Source organism: Zalophus californianus, chromosome 10 (genome assembly GCF_009762305.2).
Source record: "Zalophus californianus isolate mZalCal1 chromosome 10, mZalCal1.pri.v2, whole genome shotgun sequence".
Taxonomy (NCBI): domain Eukaryota; kingdom Metazoa; phylum Chordata; class Mammalia; order Carnivora; family Otariidae; genus Zalophus; species Zalophus californianus.
This window is the reverse complement of record NC_045604.1, coordinates 44,256,122-44,271,522: the sequence shown is the minus strand read 5'-3', so window position 1 is coordinate 44,271,522 and position 15,401 is coordinate 44,256,122. Positions and strand designations below refer to the sequence as shown.

Genomic DNA, 15,401 nt, shown 5'->3' with positions numbered 1-15,401 from the left:
TCAGCTTATTTTTTGACTTGCATATCTAATCATTTACTGGACAAATACTTCATATATAAACTATGTAAAAACACATATCCAGGCTGAGTTTAAGATTTTAGAATCAGAAGAATTTCAGAGAAACTGAACTTGAAAAAGAATAGAAAATGTCAGCATATACTCCCCAATCCTCCTGCTGCTTGATCTTGGTCAGAGTGAAATCAGGATTCAGTGGTGAAGACCACATCCTGTTACCATGGAAATTATTGTACTGTCACAAATTTAGTACTGTGACTTCATGGTGGAGAGGAACAGATGGTCTGGAAAAGAATGGAGGCCTAGGGTTAGCAAAATTGTTTGGTGAATAAGCCATCTTAGATCCCTTCTGGAAGTAGGTAAGAACATAAATAATAAGCAACAACTACTTCACTGGAGCTTTACAAAAGCCACGAAGCAAGGAGTTTAGCTAGGGTAAAACTACAAAGGTCTTTTCCAATGAGAGAAAAACAAACATTTTACTGTAGGATGAAGCACAGGTAGGAATACAATACAGCTGACAATAAGTCCATACTCCAAAGCTACCCCTTCACTCTTCACCAGTCTCTCACCTGATCACTGTTGAAGTAATATCGAGAGCCCTCAGGACCAGTAGTGAAGCCCACATTTGCCACACTTTCACACTGTCCCATTTTTAGGTATTTCTGGCTTTGGTGTTGATTTGATTCCTGCATCCCAGGTCATAGACTTCCAAACAACAGCAAGAACACAGGCCTGGGTAGCGGGGCAGTCAGGTTACAGCCTGCTCAGGGGCTGTATATAGCGAGTTCATCTTGCCTGAGTGGTCACAGCCCACATCCAGTTCTTGCCCAGCCAGGTTGACACTCTGAAAACCAGTCTCCACAGATTGGACAATAAAACCAAAGTATCCCAGCAACTCAAAAATTGGCTAAGTTCTAATTTTTAGAACTGTCTGCCTAGTAACTTTCCATCATGATACTGTTCATTTAAAGGGCAATGAAATTTCCCAAGCTTATGAATGCCACTAAAATCACTCATCCTTAAAAACACACTTTATTTAGAGTAGAAGCAATGAGAGATTTCCTAGCATTATCACCCTCTGGGGATGATTATCAAGTAAATTAACTGAGAGAAGCTAACAGCTAACAACTAGTGTGTGCTAGCTGAAATGCTTAAAAAATGTGTCGGTTTTTTTTTTTTTTTAAATAACTTTAGATTTTTGGGGCACCTGGGTGGCTCAGTCGTTAAGCATCTGCCTTCGGCTCAGGTCATGGTCCCAGGGTCCTGGAATCAAGTCCTGCGTTGGGCTCCCTGCTTTGCGGGAATCCTGCTTCTCCCTTTCCTACCCACCCTGCTTGTGTTCCCTCTTTTGCTGTGTCTCTCTCTGTCAAATAAATAAATAAAATCTTAAAATAAACAAACAAACAAATAAATAAATAACTCTAGATTTACAGGAGAGTTGCAAATACAGTACAGAGAGCTCAAGGATATCCATCATCCAGCTACCCCTAATGTTAACCTGTCATATAGCCACAGTACAAGATTGACACTGTGAAACTAACATTGGTATAATACTATTAACTAAACTACAGACTTCACTCTGATTTCACCAGTTTTTCCATTAATGACCTTTTTTGGCTCTGAGATCCAGTCCATGTTACATTTAGTCATTGCATCTAAGTCCCCTTCAATCCATGATAGTTTCTCTGTCTTTCCTTGTTGTTCATGACCTTGACAATTTTGAAGAAGACTGGTCAGATATTTTGTAGAACATCCCCAAATTGAGGTTTTTCTGATATTTTCTCATGACTAGACTGAGCTTATGGATTTGAGGAAATGACATCACAGAGGCGAAGTGCCCTTTTCATCACATCGTATCAGGGGTACATGAGATCAATATGACTTATTACTGATGATGTTAACTTTGGTCATTTGGTTAAAATGGGGTCTGCCAGGCTTCTCTACTGTCAAGTTACTATTTTTCTCTTTCCATGCTGTTTGTAAGAACAAATCAGTAAGTCCAATCCACGTTTAAGGAAAAAGGAATTAAGCTTCACTTTCCAGAAAGATGATTATCAAAGAATTTGTGGGCACATAAACATTTCAGCCATCACAATAACTAATAAATATTTTTTGGTGAGATACTTTGAGGCTGTGCAAATATTCTAATTTTAGGGGATCTTAACTGCAGCAGTTATCACTGTGGTGTGCTGATGGTTATTTTCAATATCCCTGATTCCTTCTACATTTATTATCTGAAGTTCTTCTCTAAGAAAGATTTGGTTCCTGCCACACACACTCTACCACCACTAATTTCTTTATTTGTTTGTTTTCCTCACATATTTATATCAATATAGACTCATTGATATTTATTTTATTCTTTGAATTATAATCCAATGTTGTAATTACTTATTTTGTTGTTTGGATTGTTCCATTTTGGGCCTTGGGAATAGTTTTAGGTTGGCTCCTGTGTCCTTTTGATATGCCCTGTACAGGAAGGAGTTGGGTCAGAGGCTGCTCTGGTCAGAAGGGTCTGCCTGCAAGGTTGTCCTTGGGTGGCATCTGGGAACTTGGCTTGTGAAAAGTTCCCCACCCTGATAAGAAAAGTTCTCTACACTGCCAAGGTTGTTTTGCCCACTAAGGCACTGAACACCTGCTTCCTTCTGAGATACTGGGGTTTTGGTAGTTGCCAGGCAAAGAATGCCAACACTACTAGTCCCCAGTAAAAACCCTACACTCTGAGTCTCAAATGGACTTCCCTGGGAGAAACATTTAAACACATGCCACTGCATTTTCACTACCAAAAAAGCGGGCACACCTGGTTTGCCCCCTCCTGGGTCGGGAGGGAAAGTCTGTGGATAGATTTCTCTAGATTCTGCCTAATGTGCCTTTCCCCCTTAATAGTCTGCTGTGTAACTTTACTGTGTCACTGTAATAGGTTTTAGCCATTAGTACAACCAACTCCTGTGAGTTCTTCTGCTAGCATAGCACTGCATTTGGTAGTGGTCTTGGATACCTCCCAATAAGCCCTATCCCCCGCTTCCTCCTTCCCTCCCCCTTTCCCTCCCTCCCTTCCTCCATTTATTTATTAGTACTTCCTTTCTTTGTGGCACTACAAGAAGTTTCAGACTTGTATTTTCCTTGTCCTAGTCATACACAGAATCAGCCATTTCTTCAAGGAACCTTCGTTTCTTTTATTGGAGAATGATACTTAGAAAACAAAGTCTAGGCACTCATTGCTAATGCGGTATCCATGCTTCTAGGCCCTTTGGGCAAATGGACAAGGAAATGTATGTATGTTTGCTGAACCATATATACACACAAATTAATACTTATTTCTATGTCTGTCTACTTGTGACAACACACACATAGTGAATTCCTACTGGTATTATCAACTTTAACCTAGAACCACAGGGTTCTAGGTTAGCCTTCTCTGCTTGTTTGTAACTTCTTTCTTTGACAGTGAGAAACCTAGCTTCCATTAGCTACAATTTATTTACGTATTTGTTCAACCCTAGTATACATGCAAAGTAGTTTCAGAATTGCTGATTTATACCCCTGTGAGAACAAATTCACCAACTTACACCCCTTATAGTAAAGCAGCTTTTGCTTTAGCCTTACAGTGACCAGTCAAAACACATTTCCAAAGTTACTTAGGTCAGCACCTTTCCCCTCATCCATGTCTGATAGATAGGTTATTTGTAAGAGATAGATTTGTTAGTCTGCATTCTATCCTGGGATTCTCCCACATCCTCATGGATTTTTAAAATTTGCATACAGTATATTTCACTTTTAGTTTTATAATAAATTACACCTTGTTAGAATAAGTGTACCATTCTGTGGGTGTTGACAAGTGCAGGCAGTCATGTATCTACCACCACAGTACCATACAGAACATCTCCATTACCTAAAATCTACCTTGTGCCACCTCTTTGCAGTTAACCTCTTCCCAATTCCTGGCAACCACTGATCTGGGTTTTCCGTCTCTATAGTATTGCCTTTTTGCAGAAGGCCACGTAAATAGAATCATACAGTAGTCTTTTCAGTTTGGCTGCTTTCACTTAGCAAATGCATTTAAGATTCATCTTTGTTGTTGTGTGAATCCAGAGTTCATATTTTTTAAATTGCCGAGTAGTATTCCACTGTGTGGCTATATTACAATTTGTTAATCTCTTCACCTCCTGAGTACATCTCAGTGGCTTCTAGTTTTTGGTGATTATCAGTAAAGCTTCTGTAAATATTCACTTATAGATTTCTGTATATACAAGTTTTCAGTTCACTTTCATAATTACCTAGGACTCAGATTGCTGCCCCATATGATAAATGTGTTTAACTTTGTTGAGAAACTGCCAAAGTAGCTGTACCATTTTGTATTTCCACAAGCAATGACTGAGAGTGGTTGCTGCACCGCATATTGACCAGCATTTGGAATTGTCAATTAAAAAAATTTTTTAGCCATTGTAATGGAGGTATCCATTACAGTTTTCATTTGCATTTCCCTAATGATTAATGACTTAGAGCATATTTTTTTTAAAGATTTTATTTATTTATTTGAGAGAGAGAATGAGAGATAGAGAGCACGAGAGGGAAGAGGGTCAGAGGGAGAAGCAGACTCCCTGCTGAGCAGGGAGCCCGATGTGGGACTGGATCCCGGGACTCCAGGATCATGACCTGAGCCGAAGGCAGTCGCTTAACCAACTGAGCCACCCTTTTTTTCTCCATTTGTATGTTTTCTTGGGAAAAGTATCTCTTTTTTTTTTAATTGCGTTAAAAAACCCAAAAATAACTGCCGACACTACTAGTCCCCAATAAAAACCCTACACTCAGCTCTTGCTGAGTTATAAGAGTTCTTTATATTCTGGCTACAAGTCCTTTATTGGACATATGATTTGTAAATATTTTCTCCACCTCTATAGTTTGTCATTCCTTTAACCTTTTTTTTTTCAAAATCAAACTTTCTTAATTTCAGTAAGTCCAATTTATTAATTTTTTCCTTTTATGGATTGTGCTTATGGTGTCATATCTAAAAACTAGTTACCAAACCCAAGATGATGCAAATTTCTGTATTTTCTTTTGAAAACTTGGTAGTTCTACATTTTGCATTCAGGTATATGATCCAGTTTGAGTTGATTTTTGCATAAGGTGTGAAACATGTGTTAAAGTTATTTTTTCCTTTTTTTTCTGCGTATGTATGTTGAAATGTTTTAGCTCCATTTGTTGGAAAGATTATACTTTCTCCATTGAATTGACTTTGCACCTTGTCCAAAATCAGTTGACTGTACTTTGGTGAATCTATTTCAGGGTTTTTCTGCTTCATTGATCTATGTGTCTTTCCCTTTGCCAATTCCATACTATTTTGATTACTATAACTTTATAGTAACTATTAAATTGAGTAGTATGACTCCCCTCTCTCCATTATATGCTTTATATAAATATACTTATATATTTATACATATATTTATTTTTGTTTATATATAATGTTTTTATATATAATATATAAATGTAAACATATACAAATGTATATTTATATATAAATGTATAGGTAAATATATTTATATATATTATGTATCATATATATTTTTCCCTGGTCTAGTTCTAACATCTCTCATATCTGAGTTTACTTATGATTTGTGCTTTTGTCTATTCACCTGCTAACCTAGATGTCTTAAATGTGTTATCTCAAAGTTTTCAAATGCATCTATGAGTTCAAAGAGGATTTTTAAAAATGTTGTGTCTATATTTTATGATCATCTAATATGAGATTATTCTGGATCTTGTCATACAGTGTTAGTCCTCATGTTTGTTTCTAGCTGAGTTTGTACCAGTGAATATCTAAAGTAACAGCATATAGTATTTAATGAGTGGAAAAGCTTGTCAGACTCCTGTAAATTTGCTTGTCTTGAAGTCAAAATGACAATAATTTTCCTGCATATACTGCTATAGTTATGTTGATTAGTTTTACCAGTTGTGTAGACAAAACTAAGCTTTTGCAGTATAATAATAACTGGAAAGATATTTTCATAGAAAAATACTGTGGCTTAAGTTATTTAATAACTTGAAATTTGGGGTAAACATGATGAGATGACTTAGAACCAGCTAATGAATAGTGGCTGACCTAGTATGTAAATTTCTTATTTGTATCAAATGAAAGTCAAATTATGTCATGCTAACTTTCTTTCTCATGCAAAAGAAGTGCCTCTAGTAGTTTAAATGGAGGAGTAGGAGAATTAATCTGCACCATAACAGTTTCGTACTGCAAATGGTTATATTGCTTCAATATTGTCTTTGTCAACCCAATTTTAACAGATTATTAGCAGAAGCATGGTAGTATGAACTTAAAAAAGAATTTTGTATTAACTAGTATTTTTCCCAGAATTGTATTTTGGGGTGCACTGTTGAATAATGGACAGTTTAATGTTGGATTTGGAGTTAAAAACAAATTCACTGTTTAAAATGGAATGCAGTGCTCACTTCGGCAGCACATATAATAAAATGGAATGCAATAGCAGTAACAACAGCCCAAATTTTAGCCACTCAGTCAAAAATCAAATTAAGTCAACAAGTGACAGAAAGCAGAAAGAACTCTCATTGCCCTCTCCTCCTTATTTGGAATTAGCAACTTCAACCTTAGTCCTTTGAGCAGAAGCAGCCCTACCGTGTATCTCATAAGGGAGCAATTGGTGATCAATAATGGGACCAGGACACCTGGCAAAGGAAGTGGGACCTAAAATCCATCTAGAGGAAGAAGCATCTTTTCTAATTTACGCAGAGATGTCAAATGGGGTAATGGTGCCCTAGCTGATGAATCCTTTCCTTTGCCAAGTTTGTTGTATTAGTCAGGATACATATAGCTGCAAGTCACAGAGCATGTAACAAAGAATGCCTTAAGTAATTAACACATTTATCTGGAGATAGATGGTTCCCAGGGTTGGGAAGTAGCTCGATGATGGCATTAAAGATTTTTTTTTTTTTAATCTTTCCACTCTGACATCCTTGAGTGTTGAATATTTATCCTTGGATGGTCATCTCATGGTAACAAAATTGCTGTTACAGCTCCAAGACCGCATCTTCATACAATTATATTGAACCCCCATCTCTGTTTTTATCAGAAATAAAAATTATTCACAGAAGTAAATCCATCCTCCCACCCCAGCCAACTTCCCTTCATGTATTATTGGGCAGAAGTGGGTCACATAGCTACACTGGCTTTAAAGAGAGGTGGGAATGACTGCCTGAACAACAGAAGAGAGTTGGCAACCAACAGTATCTACCACACCCGTAAAAGAAAAGGCTCTTTTTTACTTTCTGTTTCGAAGGCAAGCTCCAAATCTAGTAAGCAAAAAGCATCTCAACCACCCTTTTATTTGACTGGGATGTTTTCATGAGTCACTGTGTATCTCAATACTGTCGCATTCATTCAGACTAAGTAGAAAGAAGATAAATCTTACTTAGTTTGACATTTAAAAAGTTATAGAATAATTTTAATAACTTGTGCGTCTATCACTTTAAACTGCATCTTCTCAGTAAAAATTGGGCTAGTTGGTGAAGGCCAAGAATGAATCCTTCAGACGAAGCTTTAAGGAATGAACATTCTTTGTATACAAATGGATCTACCAAGCTTCTTAAACACTTTTTTTCTGCAACCCTGTTTAGCATATATATTTTTTGTGTATGCTGGATGGAGGAGTGGTCGATCAAGGGAGCAACTAAAGGAAATTTAGGCAAATTAACACAATACTGGCTTTCAATTTAGTTTCCTAAATTATGAAGAATCTTGTTATGTAGGGAAATCCTATTTGTGACTTTCTTTCTCTAAAACAAGAAATCCATCAATAGACAAATAACCACCCCCTAATTACCTCTTTACATGTAAACATGGATTTACATATACATGGATCCTCCTCCTAGAAAGTTTGGCTAATATATAGTATACGTTTCTGCCTTGATTTCCCTTAGTTATATTATTTTCAACAGTATCTACATCTCTCATAACAAAAATTTCCAGGGAAACTCTTGTTTTTATGCTCTCTAAGCAAGACACTTCCCTCTCCCCACACACATACCTCAAACAAATATACCAAACCCCACTTTATACTTAGAAAAGGTCCATCTTAAAAAAGAAAGAAAGAAAGAAAGATAAGAAAAAAGTCCATCTTACCCAAAATTGCTTATTTTTTTCTTAAAGGAGCTTTTAGGAAAAGGTGTGAGCAACCTTCATTCTTCCCCCTCTGAATTCCATTCCCAAGATTGAGATTTGGGTCATTCTCAAGTGAAAAGTACTTTCTTTTCTTTCAGTGTTCTGGGTTTGCTGAAGAGCACAAGGTTAAGAGAAGAGAGAACAACATGTCGCAGCCTCCAAGGCAGTTTCTTATTCATTGCATTGTGCAACTGCCTCCTCTTCAATTGCATACTTCATTTTAATCCACATTATGGTTCCTGCATTTTTCCAGAGAGGTTAAGAAAGCAAAAGACCCATCATTATACAAAGTTTGATTACTTCAAAGAATCCTTTTGGTGCCATTTAGATGAGGAAATGAACCCTTTACTATTTGCAAATAACATTTCCTCTACTGTGATGAATTTGCTCAAATCATCTTGGAGACCACCTCAACACATGGATAGCCTTGAGTTGGGGGCCTACAGGAAGATTCTAGAGCATTTTTACCAAAACCAGCCTGTGCTTTCCTTCTGTCAGGAAGTCTTCCTTAAAAGAGATGTCCCCTGGGATTAAGAGATCTTCGAACTAGGAGAATGATCAAAGACCAGCTGAGCCAGAAAACTTTCAAAGTCTCACAGCTGAAGGGGAAGGGAGACCTCAGCAGAGATGGGCTGGTGTGGGAGGAAGCAGAGCAAAGGTGCTGGTGATCACAGGCAGTGAGTGCTGTCTTACCTATGCCATATATCACTGGAATTCCAACTCCGGGGACTCTGGCTGGCAGTCGCTTCTGGACAGGTTGGTGTGCTCAGCCTTTAGCTGGAAATGTCACTGGGCTACAAAGTGGGCTGGCATAGCCTTCTGTCTTCGTCTAGGCTAGATATCATGTTTGAGAGCCAAAAGACCCTTACCTCCTTCATTGTCCTGCAGTTGATATAGGAAGGTGCATACCCCCACCCACAGTCTCCCTTCACAAAGGCAGCTTGAAGCCTTGAAACAGGAGTGGACCCTGGACTCTGACAGCACTGGTTCAAATCCTGACTCTGCCATGTGTAGTGCAAATCATTTGACTCCCCTGACCCATTTCTCATTTGGAAAATTGTGATCACAACGCCTGCCCACCTCTAACCCCCTCCACACACCCAGGTTTAGAGTAAAAAGTCAGAAAACATGACTTTTAAACTCACCTCAAAATTTCCTTTCCTCCCTTCACTTAAAAACTAAAGGTGTGGAGAGTGAGAAGAGCTCCCATCCAGAGGGATGGCAGGAGAAAAATTTTAGCCTGTGTAGGCTGATGGACGTGTGCACAAGGGCAGTTCAAAAGAACAACATTAATTACAAGCAGCCATAAAGGTGAATCATAAAATGCACCCTCCCCACCTTTACAAAGTGAAATCTCAGACCTCCCAGAGCTTGGGACCTCTAAGTACATCTTTACACCTTTAGTTCAAATAGCTACATGGCCATCTGTCAGCATTAAAACTGAGGGTGAATTGGATGTGTTCATTAACTTGGTTGTAGTAATCATTTTACAATATGTACATATATCAAATCACGTTAACCTAAAATATACACAATTTTATTTGTTAATTCTATCTCAATAAAGCTTGGTGGGGGAAGGCTGAGAGTGTATTTTTATGGACTTCTAATGTTCTGTAATGTCCTTGCACTTTGCTTTCTAGAGTGCATCTACCAGTAATTTAGGAAAATGTCTACGCACAAATACCCGTGTACGGTAGCTCTCAGTCCCAGATCTCTCCTTCTTTGAGTCCGCTTTAGATCCTCCTCCCTGACAGACAGTTGCAGACAAGGTGAGTTCCTCCCTTCCTGCTTTCATTTTCTCTTCTACCCAAGGCAGTTAGAAGCCCAGCTAACCCGAGAGTGACCATTGCCTGTATTTGCTGAGATAGGGGCTAGTCTAGGGCAAATGCCACCAGACCTGGCAAAAGTGGGGGAAGCTCTATAGTCTCCCTAAGACAGTATTTCCTCTTCCCCATAAATTCCAAGGTCAGGGTCAGATGCATCTGTGTTTTATCATGGTGCCAGTCAACCCAGGGATGGAGGGCTATCTTCCTTTCACCAGACACTAAAGTGTCCTCCAGATAGAAGAAATAAATCATGGAACCAACTCCTTTTGGTTCCCCTGGATGACTGTTTATTCATCCTTCCCTCTCCCAGGCTACTTCTGAGCAGCTCTTTGTGTATCCAACTGCCCTCATGGAAATCGCTCTCTCTGTCTCCCAGCAGGACCCCTTGCTTCTCTGTACCTTAAAGTAAGATTGACCCATGTGACAGGAAGTGTGAGAGCCGAGGGGGAAATGAGTGGGAAGTGGACACAAACACCAGGGCTCCTCCGTGTCCCATTCACCGTAAGTCACAATAGGAGCAACCAAAGGGTGTTCTGCCTGTTTGTTTCTTTGTTTGTTTTTTAACAATTTTATTTATTTGTAAAGTAAGCTCCACGCCCAGTGTGGGGCTTGAACTCATGACCCTGAGATCAAGAGTCACATGCTCTCCCAACCAAGCCAGCCAGGCGCCCCAAGGGTGTTCTGCCTTCTGTGTTACCTTACAACCAAAACTTAGTCTCTAACTTCACCCCATTGCCTTTTTCCATGATGAGTAATAAGAAGTCAGTCAGATGTTTAAGTGCAAGAATGACTTTACTACAATATGGGAACATTAAGCCAAGACTACCTATGAAATGCCAAAATTTACCTACCCAGTAGAGAGACTGAATACACTTTGTTTCTTGGTCCCATAGCCAGGCTATTCAGGTTCTACCTCCTAGGAACTAGTGGCTAAGAAAGAAGAAAGAGGTACCTTCTAGTCTTGAGAAAGGCAAGGATTTTTACGAGTAGGCTCTGCAGTCTTTGTGTTCAGATTTAAAATACCATGTCTGTCCTCCTTGATGGTCTGAAATCCTCAATTCTCCCTTATTCTCAAGCCAAACAAATTTCTGTAGCCAGCAGCCTGGAGGTTCTGATCTGGACACTTACTAGATACAACCTTGAGGAAGTCACTTAAACTTCCTGAACCTTGCTTTCTTTCCTCATAGGAAAATCCAGAACAGGGCCTGTAAACGCTTAGCTCACAGGATCATTCATTGTAAGGATCCAATAGAATAACATATGTGAGAGCACTGTGTGTCCTAGATGGCTCTACACATGTAAGCAATTATTGGATCAAATCCTTAATAATAATATAACATATTAATTACAATTGTGCTGATAGTCCCTTGTGGAACCCTGGGGTCCTCCACTCATCTTTCTTTTTCTCTTTCCCCAGTCATTATCTATCATTCTGCTTGATTCATCCTTCCCAAGTTCTCCCTTCCCCTACTCATGAAATACACATGCACAAAACCTATAATTGTTTCACCCATTATTCTAACTCCTGTCAATCAGTTTCTTTTTCATTGCATATTTACATTTCCAAAATAACCGCATTTACATATAATTTTCTCTTGCTCGCACAAAAAGTGGGTACAGCTAGATACGGCATTTAAGGGGGTGTGTCCGATTTCAATTCAGGAAACAGAAACAAGTGTAGGTATTTTAAGCAGAAAGGGATTAAAAACAAGAAATTCAGTGCTTATGAAATTCACAGGAAGAGCTAAACAAGGGGAAGTTAGGGGCCACCACTGGGGTCTAGATTTTTTTTTTTTTAAGATATTTTTTATTTATTTCACAGAGAGATAGAGAGTACAAGGAGACAGAGCGGCAGGCAGAGGGAAAGGGAGAAGCAGGCTGCTGAGCAGGGAGCCCGATGCGGGGCTCGATCCCAGGACCCTGGGATCGTGACCTGAGCCAAAGGCAGCCGCTTAACCAACTGAGCCACCCAGGTGCCCCTGGGGTCTAGATTTTAAGGGCACAGCACAACAGCTGTAGTCCAGAGGTCAGCCGCCAAACTGCCTCTCAGTACCCATGATTTCAGTGACTAGAATCTGGGGACTACTGGAACGTGGGTTCTGGCTTCGAACTCATATCAAGTGTTGCTTAGCAGCAAGAGCAAGAGCAAGGTGGCCTTCACCTCACCACTGCCTTCCAAATCTCATGCAAGGACATTGCCCTGGCAGAATTTAATTAGTATCCAGAAATCTAGTTGCAGGGCGCCTGGGTGGCTCACTTGGTTAAGCAACTGCCTTCGGCTCAGGTCATGATCCTGGAGTCCCGGGATTGAGTCCCGCATCGGGCTCCCCGCTCAGCAGGGAGTCTGCTTCTCCCTCTGACCTCCCCCCTCTCATGTGCTCTCTCTCTCTCTCTCATTCTCGCTCTCTCAAGTGAATAAATAAAATCTTATTAAAAAAAAGAAATCTAGTTGCAAAGGAGTCTGAGAAATGTCATTTCTGACTTTCTAGGGCCTAAAGTTCAGGAATGTACATACAGGGCTTTGGGAATGGATGCCTACTTCCATCTGACGACAACCTGCTCAAGACAGTGACTTTATACTCCTTACAGAGTGAACAACACCATGGTGGCCTAAAAGAGAGTTTGAGGGGAGGGGGGAAGAAAAGGGGCACAGATCTTATAGTTGCAGCCTTTACAAATACCTGTGGGGATTTATTTGGGGCAGGCCTCTTGGTTTTTAAGACACATAACTCAGATTAAGAGTAAAAAATTATGCAGAGAGTGGAGTCGGCCACAAGCAAAAAGGATTCCACATTTGCTATGTGCCACGCTGTGATAGATAACTGGGGACAGAACAGTGAACAACACAGAAGCTGTTCCTGTTGAAAGATAGGATATTAGAAATGTCTGGTTGACTGCCCAGGTTCAAAGCCTACCTCCACCACTTATTAGCTGTCTGGCTTGAACAACTTCTCCAAGTTCCAGTTTCCTCTCTTGTGTAAGCTAGATGTAATCAAAGAACCTACTTAATTGAGAGATAGTAAAAATACAATGAGATAACGCGTGTAGAGTGCTAAGCATATTGCCTGGTACATCATCATAGGGTCTAAATAAATGTTGATGAAGGGTATAAGCAAATCAAAAGGCAATTACAGTACAGGACACTGTAATAATGCAATGATGCAAGAAAAGAGCACATATGAGGAGAGGCATTAACTCAGGCCTAGGGGGCTCACTGAAAGCTCAGGAAGTAAATTCTGGGTTGGCATTTACTGTCTAGGAGAAAGCATTCTATATTTGATGACTAAAGGAAGTTCAGTGTGGCTGGAGCAGAGGAAGTGGAGTGAGGTTAGAAGGCAATTAGCCAGATCATGAGGGGACTTACAAGACTTTTAAGAGTTTGAATTTTGGGGCACCTGGGAGCCTCGGTCAGTTAAGCAGCTGCCTTCGGCTCAGGTCATGATCTCAGGGTCCTGGGATTGAGCCTGGGTGTGGGGCTCCCTGTCAGCAGGGAGTCTGCTAGTCCCTCTCCCTCTGCTCCCCCACCCCTTGCCCCACTTGTGCTCTCTCCGTCTCTCGAATAAGTAAGTAAGATCTTAAAAAAAAAAAAAAGTTTGAATTTCATTTTGAGGGCACTGGGAAGTCATTGAAGGATTCAAAGCAGAGTGATACGACCTGATTTATATTTTAGAAAAAATCCCTTTGGCTGGAATATGGAAAATGTTTAGAGGAGGGAACGATTACTGGCAGGAAATCCAGCCAGAATTTTTTGGATTAACTAAAGAGAGAGAAAAAGGTGGTCTGACCCTGGGAAGTAGCAGAAAGATAAAGAAAAATGGAACAGTTCTCGAGATATTTAAGAAGAATTGGCTGGAAGGTAAGGTATGCATTTTCCCCCCACTATTCTCCTCCTTCCTTGGCTTTCTTTATTAATTTCAATTAGGAAACAAAAACCTTTAACAAATTTATCTTCTTAGGTAACAGATCATATAGTGGCCTCCAGAAGCATATGCCCCATGTTAGTTAACATAGTAAAGATGTTCATATTGCAAATTTCAGGTCATGTGGAAAAAAAGATGAAGCAGGGACTAAATTTACATCTGGCTTTTGCTTTGGTGTGTTTGGGGTAGTAAAATTGGGACAGTGCCCTCTTACAACTCCAACTGAGTAAATGGGCAGAGGCAGACCTATTTTTGGCCCCTGGTGAGTGGACCAAGATAGTTAACATGACTCAAACTGAGCTAATAGAATTCCATCTTAACAGTTTGTACCAAGACACAGAAACTGAGGCCCGTGGATGTTGGGAATTGGAAGTCATGTATAGTCTGTGCCATAGTTTGGCCCATGAAAATCCAAATCATTTTTACAGAGTAGCAGGAACCAAGAACCTTTCAGAGAACCTGGTGTAGAGAGAGAAGGATGATGCCGATGCCTGGCACAGACAACAGATCGTGTGGAGGAAGTGGGTGGGGGGAGGGGTGGAGAGAGGGACACAAACTGAAGGAATTTAAAGCTTCTGGGTGTCAGGCAAGGACATCTTAGAGAGTATCTAGTTCTCATCCTCAAAAGAGTATTTCCAACACTCTCTTCAATTCTTGAAAGCTCCTGCACGAACTTCCTGGATTCATCTAGGACTATGTTTACCTTGGCATGCTTTGCTCCTTTCCCACCAGCTTCTACCTTCCCACCAATCAGTAAGTCTCAGCTTACCCCCTACAAGAAATTGGAGTTCTGAATATTAACAAGACATGTTCAGTCAAATTATTGAATTTGAGGTCTATACTATATGTTTTCTTCGTATAGCAACGTTGGGGACATAATTTTGCCAAGCTTCTCTACCGTGTTCTAGAACAATCTTGCCCAGCCAAGCAGTTTGAATGGAGTTGGCCTCCTTCCTGTTTCCCTTCCCCCTTTGAACCCAGCATGGGCAAATGACCCAGGTTTGGCCAATTAGAATACTTCTCTTTCTTTTTTTTTTTTTTAAAGATTTTATTTATTTATTCATGAGAGAGAGAGAGAGAGAGAAGCAGAGGGAGAAGCAGGCTCCCAAGGAGCAGGGAGCCCAATGTGGGACTCGATCCCAGGACCCCGGGATCGTGACCTGAGCCGAAGGCAGACGCCCAACCATCTGAGCCACCCAGGCGCCCTAGAATACTTCTCTTTCTAATCACAGTGACTGATTAGGAATGGGCACAAGATCAATGCCAGATAATTAGTCTTCCTTAAGACTTCACTGGCATTCCTGGGAAGGATGTGCCCTCTTAATGGGATTATGATCTGTAAGGACAATGTCATTTGAGGCTGCCAGCAGCCACCTTTCTGTGATATGAAGAGCACCCATCTGAAAATAGAGCAATCACAAAGGAAAGTAAACAGGGATGGTAAGAGAAAGAAATGGAGTC

General features: G+C 40.2%; 1 protein-coding gene across 8 annotated transcripts in view; it reads left to right on the top strand.

The window, feature by feature from the left end:
- NMNAT2 (nicotinamide nucleotide adenylyltransferase 2) overlaps positions 1–15,401 on the top strand; it is a 207,008-nt gene that overhangs the window by 16,463 nt on the left and 175,144 nt on the right. For 5 of the 8 annotated variants that reach the window (XM_027610335.2, XM_027610332.2, XM_027610331.2 and 2 more), the window contains exon 3: positions 8,293–8,950. The exons of 1 other annotated variant lie outside the window; for it this stretch is intronic. The gene's annotated coding sequence lies outside the window, so the exon portion shown is untranslated. Of the gene's footprint in view, positions 1–8,292; positions 8,951–14,653; positions 14,694–15,401 lie in introns of those variants that run through there. 2 more of the 8 variants (XM_027610337.2, XM_027610327.2) reach the window with 2 other exon arrangements.